Source organism: Peromyscus maniculatus, chromosome 15, assembly GCF_049852395.1.
Source record: "Peromyscus maniculatus bairdii isolate BWxNUB_F1_BW_parent chromosome 15, HU_Pman_BW_mat_3.1, whole genome shotgun sequence".
Taxonomy (NCBI): Eukaryota; Metazoa; Chordata; class Mammalia; order Rodentia; family Cricetidae; genus Peromyscus; species Peromyscus maniculatus.
In genome coordinates this window covers 82359961-82377884 of record NC_134866.1, presented here as the reverse complement: position 1 = coordinate 82377884, position 17924 = coordinate 82359961, and the positions used below count along the sequence as shown (strand labels likewise).

The following is a 17924-nucleotide window of genomic DNA, read 5'->3' as shown; positions in this document are numbered from 1 at the left end:
ACACTTTTGAGGATGACACCCAGATTGTTGTCTAGAACACACACGTTCACCTGTACACATGAACATGTACATATACATGCTGTACACTGCTTGAATATATGTTGCTATGATTGGTTTAACAAACAAACTGACTGGCCAATAGCTGAACAGAATAAAGTTAGATGGGAAAGCCAAACAGAATGATGTGATGAGGAAGGGAGGAGTTGGAGAACTATCAGCTAGACACAGGGAGGAGCAAGATGGGCATGCTGTATTGAGAAAAGGTAAGCCATGTGCAAAGCATAGATAAGAAGTATGGGTTAATTTAAATGTAAGAGTTAGCTAGTAACAAGCCTGAGCTATTGGCCGAGCATTTATAATTTATATTAATTCTCTGAGTCAGTTATTTTGGAAGTAACTGCCAGTTATTTGGGAACAGGTGGTAGGGGCAGGAAAACTCCATTTACATATGCATGCATTAAAAAAAGAGGAATGTTGAATTTTAAACATAGTTATAGGCTATGGGTGAGCAAAAGCATCAAGGCTACATATACTCTTTATTTTACTTATGTATTTTTTTGAGGCAGGGTCTCACTGTGTAGCCCTGGCTATTCTAGAACTCACAGAGATCCACCTGCTTTTGTTTTCAGAGTGCTGGGGTTAAACACATGTGCCACCACACTTGGCTTGTTTATTTATTTTTAAAAGCCACATTCCCTTGCTCTCCCTTTTCAAGCTAAGCTTGCTTTTACTATTTGATTTATGTTTTTAGATAAATTAAGTTACACAGTGCCCCAATCATCTTATGATACCACCCTTTGATTGGATTTGGGCTGTAAGAACAGAACATGGAAATGTAATTTAGCAAACATAAGTTTTTTTTTTTTTTTTTTTTTTTTTTTTTTTTTTTTTTTTGCACTGGACTTGTTGGAGCTTGAGCAGATGTGTTTACTTTTTGGGTATTTTCCTCCCTGGTTTATTCAACTGAGCTGTCTTGAGTTAGAAATTATCCTTCAAATCCCAAGGAATAGTTTTACTGGTGAGCCACCTTAATATTTAAATCACATCTGAGGGATGTATGTTATTGTTTCTGACCTGCTTATGTGACTAAACAAAGGTGTGGCAAGTGAGTGGAGTACTGGATGGGAGAAACAGGGATTTATAATGACCTGACTGAGGTTCACTGTGTACATAGATGGGCTCTGTTTCCAATGTTTCAAAAATAGTCTCTGGTATTCTTTTGTGGCCAAAGTATGAATCTTAAAAACATAGGAGCTGCAATCCAAGGAGTTTTTCATGGTCTCTTAAGTGACAGTGGTGATGAGGGCAAATAGGGTTGGAGTGCACACCCCCACCAGGACCTCAAATGCTGTAGACCCACCTCTTCCCTTCTTCCTCCTCATTCTCATCTGCTTCCTCCCTGCCTTTATCTTCTTATTGATGTGTAGGTGCACACACACACACACACACACACACACACACACACACACACACGTGTGCATGCATGCATGTGTGTGCATGCAGTGACTATAGGAGGGACATTGAATATTTATCTCTTGCACTCCCCACTGTATTCCCCTGAGTCAGGGTCTCTCACTGAACCTGGAGCTCCCCATTTTTATCTGTGCAGGAGGCCAGTATGTCCCAGAGATCTCTTGTCTCCCTCCCTCTGACCCCAGACCCTGAGGTTTCAGGTATGTGAAACACAACCAGCTTTATCCGTGAGTGCTGGATCCAGATGCAGGTCTTCATGCTCATGCATCAAATGCTTTTACTCAATGAGCCATCCCCTAACCCTGGTTACTGCCTTTGAGATAGTGTGTCATAGAGCCCAAGCTGGCCTCAAACCTATTACTGTAGCTGAATCTGGCCTTGAACTCCTGATCCTCCTGCCTCCACCTCCAGAGTACTCAAATCCCAAGTGATACCATCCATGGTTTTGCAGACTCTTTGTCAAACTCTTCTGTTCAGAGGAAAAATACCAGGGAGGACAATACTTTAACTAGCCACTTTGTTGTTTTTCATATTCTTAAGGCGTTTTTGGAAGAGGTCAGGGACATGGTCATACATTTCCCAATTCTAGGCATATTCAGTCATAAACTATGTATCCTTTAGGGTACACTATTATATACCTACTCTTCACTCAGCACCTAGAACAGAGCTGATGTTTATTTCACTTGGAAAGGGAAATTATCTATCTCTATCTATCTATCTATCTATCTATCTATCTATCTATCTATCTATCTATCTATCTATCACCAATAGAAACCTTTCTATGCAACAAGCAAAAACTACTTGCTAAACTACATACTGTCACAAAGTACTTCATCTTTCCTTCTAGGGGTTATATTAAAATTCAAGATGCTTTTTTTTGAAAGTGAAGAGCTATACAATAAATAAATCACAGAACTACAAATATATCACACATGAAAGATACAAGTTGGACTTCAGCAATAATTTAGATGGTAAATTAATAAAGTAATAAAATTGATATAAGTCCACAAGGGGAGGCGAATGTAAGGCATGTGTAGGAAATTAGAAAACCTATGCATCATGAATTTTGTCCCAAAATTAATGATAGCTATAACAAACATTGATTAAACATTAAATTACCCACACTTTCACTTATCTCCTTGGGAGTGATTTAAGTGCCCTGGGTTTTTAAAAGAGATAATCCAATGGAGTTTCAACCAATGTTTTCGTTCTCCAGTGCAGTAAATTTCCACGTGGAAGACAGGCACCATTGACCTTTATCACAGATCTTAAAATAGCAGGTATTTCAAGTTGAGTGTTTTTGTTGATTATAGGACTTCTTCTGAAATTGTTTTCTAAAATGAGACTGATTATTCCATTTACAATTATACAAAAATATGAAATACCTGGGAATAATCTTGGCAGAAAGGCTCCTGTCCAATATGAGAAAAACCATAAAGCTTTCCTAAGGAAAAAAACGAGAAAGTACTCCATGTTTTGTAGCAAATATCTTCAAGACATGACTTTTATTAATTCTTTTCAAAATAAATGAACAGAACCTGCCTAAGTTATGTTGTGAACTTAATAAAAATTGTGGTGGTATAAAAACAGAGAATGCCCCCTCCCTCGCAAATCCTTGACCAAGAATCGGAATGGCAGAGCATTTGTGCTGTCACCCACGGAGGTGCATTCACACTACCCCCGGTCATTAGTCTCGACACGAAAAGCCCGGAAGTCAAATGTGGGTAAGCGTGTAGAGGAGGTGAACACGTAGGCCCTGTGGGTGAGGGTGTCAGGTGGTGCAGCTCTCTTGAAAATGATGTGCCAGCCCCTCAAAAATGGGGTGTCCCCACTCCTTACATCCTTTATTCTAAACTTGCAATACAAAACAAACATTCTCACTTTCATCATACCAGATACTTTCTTCCTTCCACTTAAAAATAATCAAGCATAGAATTATTCTTCAATTTAGCACTACGCTGCTGGGCACATATACTAATTGCACAGAGGGAATGAATCAACAACATACGGTATATCCATGCAGTGGAGTAGCTTTTAGCCTTCAAGCCAGATGCAGTGAGGCACACCTATAACCCCAGACAGTATAGAAGCTGAAGCAGGAGAATTGTAGGTTTTAGGGTCTGTCTGGCCTAGTGAGAAAGTGCAAGGCCAGTCTGGACCGCTTATGGATACTGTTTAAAAAGAAAATTTAAAAGTTGGCTGGGGATATAGTTCAGTGACAGAGTGCTCATGTAGCACGTAGGAGGTCCTAGGTCCAATCCTGCCAGGAGCAGGGAACAAAAACTTAAGACAGGAGGAAACAAAATGACCAGGCAACAAAACAAAACACACGGGGAATGAATCCTTACAGATGTGGGACTCCTCTCACGTGAAGAGTTACGGAGGGAAAGGGCGGTGTTTGGCAGCTGTGGGGAGCATGAGAGTTAGTGTTCACTGGATGCAGTTGTAGTTGGGAGGCTGAAGAAGTGCTAGAGATGGATGGCTGGGATGCTCAGACAATGGTATAAATATACTCGATGCTACTTCCTGAGCCATATACTTTAAAGTAGTTGACTGGTGATAGTTCTCACCTTGGTGTGTATTTTACCACAATAAACAACTAAATATCTTATTGCAGAGTTGTTTTAGCTCTTTTTCTTGCTGTGACCAAATGCCTGACAAGAAGCCAGTTCAGGGAGTGTAGCTGGAGTTTTCCTGGTCCTGCCTGGCCCACGGTCAGGATAAATCTCTCTCACCCACCAGTCCCACAGCCACTCAGACCCAGCCAAGCAAACACACAGAGACTTATATTACTTATAAACTGTATGGCCATGGCAGGCTTCTTGCTAACTCTTCTTATATCTTAAATGAACCCATTTCTATTAATCTATAAGTTGCCACGTGGCTCGTGGCTTACCGGTACTTTACACCTCACTTGTCATGGCAGTGTCTGGCAGCGTCTCTCTGCCTCAGCTTTCCACTTCCCAGAATTCTCTTCTTGGCTTGTCCTGCCTATACTTCCTGCCTGGCTACTGGCCAATCAGCATTTTATTTATACAGAGAGATATCCACAGCAAGGGAGGCAGGGTTTACTTTTGGCTCACAGCTTGAGGGTACACAGTTCACCATGAGGTGAAATCTTGACAGCTGGTGGATCCGTGTGGCAGGAGTATGCAGTTGAGACTTCTAAGATCTTCACTGGGGTGGGTTTTCTCTATTCAGTTGAACCTCTTTGGAAATACCCTCACAGATAGACCCAGAAGTTAGTTTCCTAGGTGATTTAGTTTCCTAAATCCCAGTTGATATTCAAGATTGGTGATGATCAGAGTTCTAGAGGATAATTCAGCAGAATGATTGCTCACGACTGGTGCTTAGTTCAATACAGATAGTCAAGGAGATGCTAAATGTTAATGAATCTAATATCTGATAAAGCCATCATTAGGAAGATTGGAAAAGAAATATTTAATGAATTCTGGGAAGAATCATTGAAGTATTTCTGGTAAAAAGATATATGTAAGCCTTTACTGTAGTCTAAAATACCAGGTGGATCAAGAGGCCCCATTCACAGAATGAAGTATCAGACATCTATGTGAAAAGAATTGAGGATTTGTTTCATCTCGGGATGGAGAGCTACAAAGAAATACTTGATGAATTTTATGCATAAAGTATTTCTGTGTATCAAGATCAACATGAAGAGACAAGTGATAAACTGGGAAAATATTCATAGACAAAAGGCTTATTAACATCATTCTATAAATAGTTCATATAAAAATAGACAATTTGCAGAAGGGCAAAGATGAGTTAATACTAATGTTCAACTGCCATAGAAATCTAAAATCTGCAATTTTTTGAAATATCTCGGAACAAATTAAAGAGTAAAGTAAAATCTTGGTGGCATCGAGGGTTCAGAGAGGTGGGTACCCTCATTCACAGCTGCTGGCAAAATGAATTTGAACAGGTTTCTGGAATGCTTCCTAGCAGAATTCTGAGTAAGGCAGAGACTTAGCTTAGACTGGTTTAAACAAAGAAGGTTTTTGGGGGCAGGGGAGGGGAGAGGGTTATGCAACTGAGAAATGTAAGGATGGGAGTGGCTTTATGCAAAGCTGGATCCAGTAGTTGAGTGGTTCTCCTTGTAGCTGGTATCTCTGGCCTGCTTGTCTTCATTCTTAGGCTCTTTACAGGATGAAGGGAGCTGTGGGCAGATCCAAGTTTACATGATCCTCTCCTCTTGTTCTTTCAGAGAAGGAGAGAGCAAGCATGTTTTAAAAATGCTTTACTGAGATGTAATTTGCATATCATCCAATTCACCCACTTAAAGCACACAATTAAGTGGTTTTAATATATTCACAGCCTTGTGCAACCATCGCCGCAATCAACATTAGAACATTTTCATCACCCCAAAGGAAACTTCATACCAATTAGCAGCATTTCTTGTTTCCCCCAACACCTCAGCACCAGGCAAACACTAATCTACTTTCTGTTTCTATAGATCTGTCTGCCAGCAAGCCTCTTTTATGGCGTCTCTAACCAGAGCCCCTGGAGTCTCCTTGCTGATGGGGCTCGGGGTTAAATAGTCACCCCTGACCCAATGTCTGGGTCAAGGGGATTGGTCCTCTCATTGGCTAGGCTGGGTCACCATCTTAGCCTTAGCATAAGAAGGCTAGATCAGAACCCTTTGAGCCACATGCTCTGAGTAGGGTGACTGTGGAATAGGAAAGGGCCCTCAGAGGCTGGGAATATGGAAAAGCAAGCATCTCCACACCAGGCACCACTTGGGAGTCTGCATCCTGATCTTTAAGATGACACTTTTTCCTAAGAAAGGACCAGAAACAAACTCTCCTTCATGCTCCCCCAGTGGTGATCAGGTGGGGAGTTGAGAAGAACAGCTTCTCTGCTGTGGGAGGAGCAGGGAGTGGAGGGGAGCTAGAGCACCCTGCTTGATCAGGAAGCACATTTAACCCTTGAGACAGCTTCCCCCAGGGTTCCTGTGCACCCATAATAATGCCTCAGCCACAGGGGCTGGATTCTTTCACTCACAGAACAGAATGTCCACCCTGAGGAAGCAGGCTCTGTTAGAGCTCAGGTAGGGTTCTGGGCTGCCTTCAGAATCTTGTCTTAGCTAGGAGGGCACTGTTAGAGCCCAGTCCACATACAGCAATAGGTAAGAGGACTGAGACCACATTGATAGCCCAGTTGTCAGATGAGTAGGGTGCCTTTGGCTGTTCAGTGTACCTCTTGCCTTTTAAACGTGGCAGGCCTGGCATGAGGGCGACAACTGAGTTCTCTGCAGTCATAAAGGACCACTATTGTGTGGCAGATCCCCTAGGAGGAATACCATAGAGCAGTGCTGGTTAGTTTTATGCCCACTTGGCACAAACTAGAATTAGCTGAAAGGAGGGAACTTCAGTTGAAAAAAATGCCTCCCTTAGATCCAGCTGTAAGGCATTTTCTTAATTTGTGATTGATGGGGGAGGGTCCAGCTCATTGTGGGTGGTGCCATCCTTAGGTTGGTGGTCCTCGGTTCTATAAGAAAGCAGGCTGAGCAAGCCATGAGGAGTGAGCTGGTAAGCAGCACCGCTCCATGGCCTCTGCATCAGTTCCTGCCTCCAGGTTCCTGTCCTGTTTCAGTTCCTGTTCTGACTTCCTTCAGTGATGGACTACAATGCAGAAGTGTAAGCCAAATAAACCCCTTTCTTTCTAAGTTGTTTTGGTCATGGTGTTTCAACACAGTGACCCTAACTAACTCAATAGCCTACAGGCCGTACTTTTTTTTTTTTTTTTTTTTTGAGACAGGGTTTCTCTGTGTAGCTTTGCACCTTTCCTGGAGCTCACTTGGTAGCCCAGGCTGGCCTCAAACTCACAGAGATCCGCCTGGCTCTGCCTCCCGAGTGCTGGGATTAAAGGCGTGCGCCACCAATGCCCGGCCCAGGCCGTACTTTATTGCTTGCATGTGTGCTGTTGTGCTGTGGGATGTTCTGTAGGCTGTGAATGTGTTGTTCTGATTGGTTGACAAATAAAACGCTGATTGGCCAGTAGCCAGACAGGAAGTATAGGCAGGATAAACAGACAAGGAGAATTCTGGGAAGTGGAAGGCTGAGTCAGCAGATGCCAGCCTGCCGTCCAGGGAGCAGCATGTAATGGCACACAGGTAAAGCCATGGAACACGTGGTGACATATAGATTTACAGAAATGGGCTGAGTTTAAGTGTAAGAGCTAGTCAGTGGTAGGCCTGAGCTAATGGCCAAGCAGTTATAAATAATATTTAGCCTCTGTGTGATTATTTTATAAGCAGGCCACGGGACTACAGGGCCCAGGCAGGACTTCAGCTACACTGTTATTGTCCCCCCCCCCCACAACTCTCCCCCATGCACATGTACTTGCACACAGGTGTGCATGGCTTTCTCTCACCCTGGGGCTCTGATAGGTCAGGACCTTTGATTTGTGCTTGTTCCCTGTTACCAGTCCCCCTCTAAGCCCAGTTCCAGGATGGGTCAATAGATTCCCTCTCAAAGTGGCGGCCAGCCACAACCCTCACATGGTCTTTGACAAAATGACCCTTCTCTCTCCTGGTGGCCCTGACACTGCAGGAGTCACCGTCCCACTGAAGCCTCCACCAGGGTCAGAGGCTTGAGGAACTGAGGGCCTGTTCTGTGGGTATGGCTGCTAGTCTTTTCGTCCAGACCATCCAGCTTCCCTTTGGATGGGGTGGTTGGTTCCCCCCCACCCACTGGTGAATTGGGTATTCTTGGCTGCACTACCCTTCTGTTCTTCGGCGCTTTTCAGCTGTCCTGTTTTCTTCTTTGCATCTTCAGATGTTCTTCCAATCTCCCTTCTTTGAAGTAGAATTATTCTCTGTTATCCGACTCTCATTCACGGGGCCACACGGAAAGCAATTTCTAATTTCCCATCACCCATCCTACCTCAGATTTCCCTAAACTCACTTTTATTTACTTTGCTCTAGGAGGCTCACACACCTGCCTGGTCTCTCTGTCCCTTCTCAGGGGCAGTGGGTAAGGGATGTGTGCAGCGATAGCAATGTGAGTGATACTCATGTTCCTGCTGTCACAGAATAGCTTTTGTCGACAGCGAGTCTGGACATGACAGAGCTTGTCTGCTGAATCAGTTAGACGGACCTGCAGACTGTGTTTGCAGGTTAAGGGTTCTTTGGTGGGGGTGGGGAGGAATTCTTCAGGAAGGCAGGAGGAGGCTCATTTTAGCCTCAAGACCAATCTTAGATTTAAAAAGGTCATGATTTGTGCCTATAATCATGTCCCCTCCTCAGAGAAGCCTTCTTAGACACTCCATGGATATCTCCCCATCCCGTTCTCCTCCTCCCACCTTTAACACTTACCTCGGTGGTGCTTACTACATTTGACGTGATTTTACCTGGTGGCTAGTGAGCTTATTGACTGCCTCCTTCCTCAAGCGCCCTGATGTTTGAAGACCTGCACAGAGTAAGGTACACATGAAAAATGAACTTTTTTCCTGAGTTTTTCTCAGCTTCATGGATGTGTTCTCAGGAAGGAGAACTGAAGGATTAGCTTCACAAAACTTAGATTAAACACTGGCATCCATGGTGCACCTTATTAGACCTGCTAATTCAAAAGTGGCTTGTAAACCTTCCTTGAGCGTGATATGCCAGCAACGTAGACAGACACACTTTTGTCTTCCTGCAATGTATTGAATAGCAATACATTCACAAGGTCCAGTGGTTTCAATGGCCACCATTTGTCACATAATCCAGGCTACCTTGGTAATCTGTCTGAGGCAGGTTCTTTTATTCTAATCTTAACCACCGATATGAACTCTTAGTGCACACATAGCTAGGTGTGTATATGCGGTTTATAAAATCATTCTAAGTTAAGATGCTGCAGTAGGCTTCCGCGGTTTCAGAAGTGGGCTGAATGAGAGTCTGCAACGATAAGACCAGTGCTGGGAGGAAGTTGTGGCCGCTGGAGCCAGAGGTTGAGAGTGAAGCTGCACAGTTCAGCTGTGAGGGAAAAGGCTGAATCAGGTTCAGGAAACAGCAGGTTCCGGGCCAGGCCCATGGTGAACGTGTGGGTGGGTAAGCAGTCAAGGAGGCTACATCAACAGTGGGGGACCAAGCTGAGCTGAAGCTTCAGGGACAGTCAGGGAGTCCTCCGTGTCTTGGTCCTTGACCTATACACTAAGTATGAGCTGACGGGTGGTGTAGGACCATGCCATTGTAGTGTTAGGTATCCAGTCCATTACTTTATGGGGTCCAGATGAGGGAGTTATTCCCTTTCCTCAGTCTGGTATGTCTGACAAGTTCTTGGGCCCGGGTTCCCTGATATATGATTTTAACATACCCATGGGCACTTATAGTTTCAAGTCATCCCAATAAATGTATAGGGTGGCTCTCTTTCTACTCCCAGGAATGCCATTTGTTAGTCTGTGCTAGATGGGTGCTATGTGACAGATGGTGGTGTGTGGGTCCATTTAGGGACTTCAGTAATCCTCCCTCAAAATGGAGTGAAATGTCTCTTGTAAAATGGTGCCTCCTAGCGCAAGACACAACCTGAAAAACCAATCAACCAACCAAACACTCATCATTTTCTGTACTATGGAGTACCTTCGAATAGAGTCTATCCCAATCTCAGCAAGCCCAGAAGCCCTTCCTCAGCTCTTGGAAGCTCCAGATCAGGTCTGTTGAGTCCCCCAAAGGTAGATCCCACTGATGATCGTCTAGGAAGCTGGTCTGGGGCTGTCTTAGAATCCTTGGACCTAGAGGTCCTGAAGTCTTGCTTGGTGGTTTACGGTCAGACTTCTCAGTCAACCCTTGGACCCTAAGTCAGAGAGAATGACTTAGTCTCCTCATTGTTCTCTAGGAGATCTAACAGGGCAAAGCCATTGTATGATTAGGTACAGGCTACATGAGGACACAGGGTGGGAGCGGAGAAGGCCTGAGGCCTTGGTGTTAGCAGGGTGGTGACTTGAATACTAGTTCTTTTATTTGGTAGCTTTGGAATGAGCTCAGGGTATTTACCTTTCAGCCTCACTTCATCTCTCTGTCAAATGGTTTGTTATGTTTGAATATGAAATGTCCCTCTTAGGTTCCTTTGTGCTGTGTACGGTTGCCAGCTGATGAGCTTTTGGCAAGTGACCGCTTGTTAAAGTGAGTGCTTTAACATCATCAGTGAATTAATTTCTTTTCTTTTTAACATTTATTTGTGTGTGTGTGTGTGTGTGTGTGTGTGTGTGTGTGTGTGTGTGTGTGTGTGTAGAGGTCAAAAGACAACTTTTGGGAGACAGTTCTTTCCTTCCACCATGTAGGTTCTGGGCCTTGAACTCAGGTCGTCAAGCTTGGCAGCAAGTGCAATGAGCTGCTGAGACGTCTCACCAGCCCTGGGTTAATTTCTTGATGGATTAAAAATGTGAAAGCATAAGTGAGAGGTAATGAAAGACTAGAGACAGGGCCTATTTGGAGGAAATAGTGAGCATGTCCTTGGTGGTCCTGGCCTCACCTGGGATCTCACTCAGTCTGCTCTGAGGAGGACAGCCTCCTCCACATGCCCACTGGTGCCTCACCCACAGGTCCAGGATCAAGCCAGCCCAGGGCTGTGGGCTGAAATCTGTGGAACTGTGTCTCTTGTTTATGCCAGGTATTTTGGTGATAGCAATAGAAAGTAATTCATACAATACCCATGGTAGTCTTGTGGTAATCTCACTGAGCTTGTGGTTTTGCCCTGATCTTACTCTCCCTGCCTTTACTGGGGATGGCTACTCGTTAGTGATCCAGGGCAGCCATTGGTAGAGAGCAATGGCTTTCTCAGCTGGTGCAGATGAGAGTCTTTTGTTCAGGACAGACAGATCATCATCTTTCCTAGGCACCTGGCCATGCCCACCTGCCCTCCCAAGGGCCCCTTAGTCACACTTTTTTTCTCTCTTTTTCCTAATACCTGCTTCATGGTGTTGTTCATGGCAAAAAAGGGGTAAGATTTAGTCATCTGTTTATCCACAGTGTGAATTGGGGAGCTTGCTCTGAGGGGCCACTCATGGCCTATGGACCTTAACTGAATGGATTGTCCTTGGTCTTGCCTGGCTAGGTTACTTTCTAGCTACATTTACCTTGGATTTTGGACTGCTTCTCCCCTTCCCAGCTTTCCATGTATCCTGTTGTCTGACATCTAAATCAAGGGAGGGATCACATGATCCACCCTCCCCCAACCACCCTTCATGAGTATCATTAGATACTCAGTTCTCCTTTGATGTACATTACAGAAAATACTAATAAAGTGTGAAAATCATTTAAAAGTAATAACTCACCTGGCTTGTTCATGTGCTCTTATAAATTCCTCTTTAGAAATTTCACTAGTTGCCTACAGAGAAGAACTATGTCTGAGCTATAGAATTCCAGTCTAATACTTCTGGGGTTTTTAGTGTCAGGATTTCCACACTTGGATGACTAGATAGTTGGGGTTCAGTTGTCTGTCATGAGAATGCACAACACAGTCTTGTGCTGCCGTTTACTTGTGTGAAGACTGCTTCCGTGCACACCTTCCAAACTGATGTTCTCAGGGAACACTGTCGGCTCCTTAGTTTGTGGATAAGGAAAACACTAATGATGCTCTTTTGTTTTAAGCAAAAATAATGAATGGTTTTCCTAATTGGATTTTCCCTTCATTTGATTATACTGTCACAGTAGTTTCTTTTCTATTGCAGGGATAAAATCCCCTGGTGAAAAAGCAACTTAGGCAAGAAAGGTTTATTTTTCCTATGGTCTCAGAAGGATGGAGTCCGTCATGGTGGGGAAGGCACACGCGGCAATAGGCAGGGAAAGCATGGCGAAGCCTGCCTTGAGCCATCTTCAGACTCTACCGCTTACAGGTTCCACCACTTTCCCAGACAGTGGTGCACAGTGGGGTTCAAGTGTTCAAATACAGAAGCCCACAGTGGACATTTCTCACTGAACTATTACAATTGTCCTGCTGATAGAGGGGGCAAGCTGGTAAGTAGGTATGCAAAATGAAATGGAAAGTGTATTTATGAAGTGAGTCCTCAAAAAATTTAGCATGCAATCAGTTTCTTTTCTTTCTTTTTTTTTTGGGGGGGGGAACATGCAATGAACTTTATTGATGGTACTCAAGAGAGTAGGGATTCCTGAACCCCTCCATATCTTCTGGGGGTCTGGGATGGTGCTGTGAGGGAGATGCTTAGTGTTGGGGGCTGAGTTAGGACAGGGACTCCTCAACAGCTGAAGACCTTTCTCTTGCTCTTGTGTTCTCACTGGGGTGGGTGGACCAGGATGTCTTACTCCTTGGAGGTCATGAAGTCTACCACCCTGTTGCTGTAGCCATATTCAATGCCATACCAGGAAATGAGCTTTAAAAGTTGTCATTGAGACCAATACCAGTCCCAGAATCAAAGGTAGAAGAGTGTGCATCACTGTTAAAGTCACAGGAGACAACCTGGTCCTCATCATAGCCCAGGATGCCCTTTATTGGGCCCTTCAATGCCTGTTTCACCACCTTCTTGATGTCATCATACTTGGCAGCTTTCTCCAGGCAGCATGTCAGATCCATAATGGACACATTGGGGGTAGGAACACAGAAGGACATGCCCGTGAACTTCCTGTTCAGCTCTGGGATGACCTTGCGTACAACCTTGGCAGCACCAGTGATGTCGGGGTGATGCTCTGGGTAGCCCCATGGCTATAACACCTCAGCTTCCCAGAGTGGCCACCCACAGTCTTCTGGGTGGCAGTGACAGCATGGACTGTGGTCATGAGTCCTTCCACAATGCCAAAGTTGTCATGGATGACCTTGGCCAGGGGGCCTAAGCAGTTGGTGGTGCAGGAAGCATTGCTGACAATCTTGAGTGAGTTGTCTTACTTCTCATGGTTCACACCCGTCACAAACATGGGGGCATCTGCAGAAGAGGCAGAGATGATGACCCTTTTGGCCCCATCCTTCAAGTGGGCCCCAGCCTTCTCTATGGTGGTGAAGATGCCAGTAGACTCTACAGCATACTCAGCACCAGCATCACCCCATTTGATGTTGGTGGGATCTTGCTCCTAGAAGACGGTGATGGCCTTCCTGCTGATGACAAGCTTCCCATTCTCAGCCTTGACTGTGCCGTTGAACTTGATATGGGTAGAGTCATACTGGACCATGTAGACCATGCAGTTGAGGTCAATGAAGGGGCCACTGATGGCAAATACATCGACTTTGCCAGACATGAAGGAAGCCCTGGTAACCAGGTGGCCAGTACGGCCAAATCTGTTCACTCCAATCTTTACCATCATGTCTCAGGGACAAGGCTGCCACTGTATGAGAAGATGCATCTGTCTCTGGAATTGGGGAGGAGCAGAGAGCCTGTAATCTATTTCTTAAATATATGAATATGCATAAATCTTATAGTTAAACTTTACTGCTGGCTAAATTATTCTTTATGAGATAATTCAATATATATTGAAATTGACATATATAAATAACACAAATTAATATAAAAGTATGCTTAATATATACATGTACTTATGAACATTCATTTACATATTTCATTATCTTTTGGTAACATTATAAATGAGTCTTTGCAGTCATAGTTGAGTGTGCAATATGAGTTCATATCAACGATTAAGATTAGAATAAAAGAACCTATTGCTTCAGGTGTGGCAGACAGGAGACTAGGTCTGGGTGTAAGTGTGGCATGACACAGAAAGTTTCTTAAGGAATTCACTTTATTGATTAGATTTCCTCCGGACTCAAGGCAAACATAAGTTTATTCTTCATACCGTTTATCTCAGGGGTGGGAGATCAAGAAGTTCAAAGCAGTCAATTGCCACCAATAAGTCTGGAGATAACCAGAGACTCTCTGAGGCCAGATTTGGAGTAACAGTGGTAAGCGCTCTACTTCTCTTCTCTGCCTGTAGGCTGGTGAACATCCCCCACACAAAGTCAACAGACTGAGATTTCATGGGAAGATTTACTGTCAGCAATGTGACCTTGGGGAAATGCCTGGTTTGCTGCTGTAGTTTAGATCTGAAATGTGCCAAAGGACCCATGTGTTAAGAGCTTGGTCCTCAAACCACGATGCTATTGGAAGATGTTAGAACTCGAAGAGGTGGGGCCTACTTAGAGGAAATCGTGTTACTAGGAGCATGCGCTTGAAGGAAATCTTGGACACAGCCCTTTCCTATCCCTTTCTTTGTCTCCTGGATGCCTAGCTGTGGCTTCCATCTATATCCCACTATGATGTGTTGCTTTATCTAGGCCCCAAAGCAACAGGCCAAATGATTATTGAAACTTCCAAGATAAATCTTTCTCTTTATTAATTGATCCCTCCTAGATATATGTTACAGTAACCTAAGGCTAAAACCTTTATCTAAGTATCAGGAGACAAAACTCAAAAGATCTCTTCTGGCTTTTAAGCTATATGGATGGGATGACTTTGTCTGAAAGCCTGTAGTATAGCTGTGAGATAGATCTTTGTTGTGTCCATGATAGTCATAGGGCCTGGTAACCAGAAAAACCTGTATCTATTTGCCACCCTTCCTTTTAGTTTTCTAGCAGAAGGAGCTTTTGAGAATGGTAACTAAATGGCTATCAAAGCCCCGCTGTGTCAATAGCTGACCAGTGAGTACTGACTCCCACAAAGAATGCCCCTGGTAGAAGCTGAGAGTCCACCGGAGGCCAGAGGACTCACACGAGGTGCCTATCTTCCCATCTTTGAATTTCAGATGGCCACCATAGGTGTGGAGCTGGCCCTGCCCCAACCTAGCGGCATATGAGGAATGTGCTAAACATAATAGAGAGAAAAATTGACGAGGCCGATCTTTTCAAAAGGTTTAGGCCTGCAGTAGAGGGTGTGGTGGGGGTGAGAGTTTAGGTCAGGCTTCTGGAGGTAGATGTGGGGGATAGGAGACAGCTACAAGTGATTTATTAAGGAAAGGCCCTTAGGGTAACCCGCACAGCTGTGGAGGAAGAAAGTAGGCAAGGTGAAAAAGCCAGGCAAAGGTGTAGTTCTAGGTGCGTGCAGCAGGCTTGGTCTTGCAAGGAGCTGGAGGGCAGATATGATTGACATTGCAGAACTGGTTTAAACAGAGGGGAGGGTGTTGTGCTCTTATATTCCTGCACATTCAGCCATCAGGGTCAGGGGCAGTGTGGTAGGACATCAACTGAGGGATCGGCTCCTATGTCTCTGTTTATGTTTGGATGAGGCGTCTCTAGCTTAGTCATCTGAAGGAGGAGGGAGACTCATCTGTTAGGAACAATGCAGCCCAGAGAAGTGGGGGTGGGGTGGGGTGGGGTGGAGCTCAGAGCTGTACAGGGAACTGAAGTGAGTGGAGAGGATGCACAGTGTGATGGAGGATAATCCAATTAAGGAAAGAGGAGTTTCAGAGGGCTTGCTTGGAGGGAATAGGAAGTGTGAAAGAGTGCAGTGTTATGGTTCTCACCTTTCACCAATGATTGGTTGCTCTGGGCTCTGATTCAAATGGTTGCTTCTCTTTGTTGGGGAGAGGAAAGTCTATGGACAGGAAGGAAGGGAGGCGAGTAGAGAGCAGAATCGTGTGGTATTTGTCTCTCTGATCCTTCCCTGTGCCTTCCTCAGAGAGTGGTTGCTGGACCTAAAAACCATGAATGTGAACTCAGAAATCCCAACTAATATAAGTTGTTGTTGAGAAATGATTTGCCCAGGTTATCTAACTATGGCATGGTGAACGTCGGACATCATGACTGGAAGCTAAGGATGTTTTCATTGAATTATGTGATCTCCTTGTAGTTAGCACAGTTCTTTGTAAACCAGGATAAGGAAAATAAACTCTGCAATGGCTATTTCGTGATGTCATTCTATAGCTACTCCACCCCCTCCAAAGACTAAGTTTCTCAAAAGCTTTAGATTTCATTGCTAATGGTGTAATGGCTTTTCCAGAACATAAGCACATATATTTTTTATTAACTTTGGCACTGTGGGTTTGACAGTACCCCATGTAAGAAGTGACACCATTTCAGGGACAGATGATCAAGGCTGGAAATCTCTAGTTTATGGGTGGAGGCAAGGGTAGTGTTGTTAGTGACACTAGAATATTTGACATTGGGACTACATGTTTTGAGTCAAACATTACCTCAGACAATCTGGTGGAGACCACTATTTGAATATTTGAAATTCGAACTAACATAGGATATATGTTATATATAATCCCCTTAAATCTATATTCACCAAACTTTTCATAACTATAAAACCCAGTGTAAGGAATGTAGGAAACAGGATACTTCAGCAATTAAGAGCATAGAGTATAGCCTGGATTGCCTGCATGTGAGTCCTCTCTCTGCTGTTTGCTAGCTGGCTAGTCTTGGGTACACTGAGCAAGCTTTTCGTGTGTCAGTTCTTCCAACTATAAAACTGGTGTAAAAGTACTTCGGCCTCATGGAATGATCATGGAGACTGAATGCATTAATGCATGTGAAAGTACTTGGCAGTCCCTGGCAAATATTAAGCATTATATATGTGTTAGCTAATAATGTCTCTATATTTGATCCTATATACATATACTTACACAATTGAAAGAGAAATTAGCATGAATAATACACACAGATATTTTATTCTTCAATTCTCTAAAACATACTTAGCCAACTTTTAATGTTCTTAAAAATGTACTCATTTTTATTTTGTGTGTGTAGGTGTTTTGCCTGCATATATGTCTCTGTACCATATGTGTGCCTGGTGCCTTTCGGAGACCAGAAGAAGGCATTGAATTCCCTCAAATTGCAGTTCCAGATGTTGTGAGTCACTCTGTGGTTGCTGAGAATTGAACCTGGGTCTTCTGGAAGAGCCACAAGTACTCTTAACTACGGCATCATCTCTCCAGTTCTATTTTAATTGGATTTTTGAACTACACTGTTAAAATAGCATTTCACTGAATATAGTGGCTCTTGTTTGTAATCCCAGCATTTAGGATTAGAAAGTGCTTGAGGATGAGGCAGGAGGATTGATCTGAGTTTAAGGCCAACCTAGGGTATATAGAGAAATGCTGTTTCAAAAACAAATAAGCCCCAAACCAAATCAAACTTAAACATCAGCAATTGTCTGAACAGCAATGCTATGGCTTTATTTAAATGTTTGTAATTTCATCTGTTCCCCTCACATGGTAAATTAGACTTCTAGAATCAAAGGAAGAAATAGGCTGATGCTTAAGGGCTTGGCTTGGCCATTACATATTTGAAAGCTGCAGAAATGATGGGGCTTGGTTCCTGGAAGGGTTGGGGAATTCTGAAGGTCTGGAGAGCAGAGGAAGAGAGCAGGACCTTCTAAGATCTCTGCTCTGCCTGGAGAACTCTTGCTCCCAGAATGAGTAATGAATGTACCACTCCATAGCCCCTTTGTCTCCTGCGTTTCCTGAGGAAATGTGCTGTTTAGGTTTCAATGATTGGAAATGGCAGATAAACGAAGAACTTATTCTTCTTCTCCAGGCCCCAGGTAAATTGTCTGAGTGTGAATAAAGTGCTCGCGTGCTT

The 17924-nt window shown here is 43.9% G+C and overlaps 1 pseudogene; it reads right to left on the bottom strand.

Annotated features, from left to right (window-relative positions):
- Nucleotides 1-12723: 12723 nt before the first annotated feature.
- On the bottom strand, nt 12724-13714 carry LOC107401913 (glyceraldehyde-3-phosphate dehydrogenase pseudogene; annotated as a pseudogene).
- Nucleotides 13715-17924: the final 4210 nt, after the last annotated feature.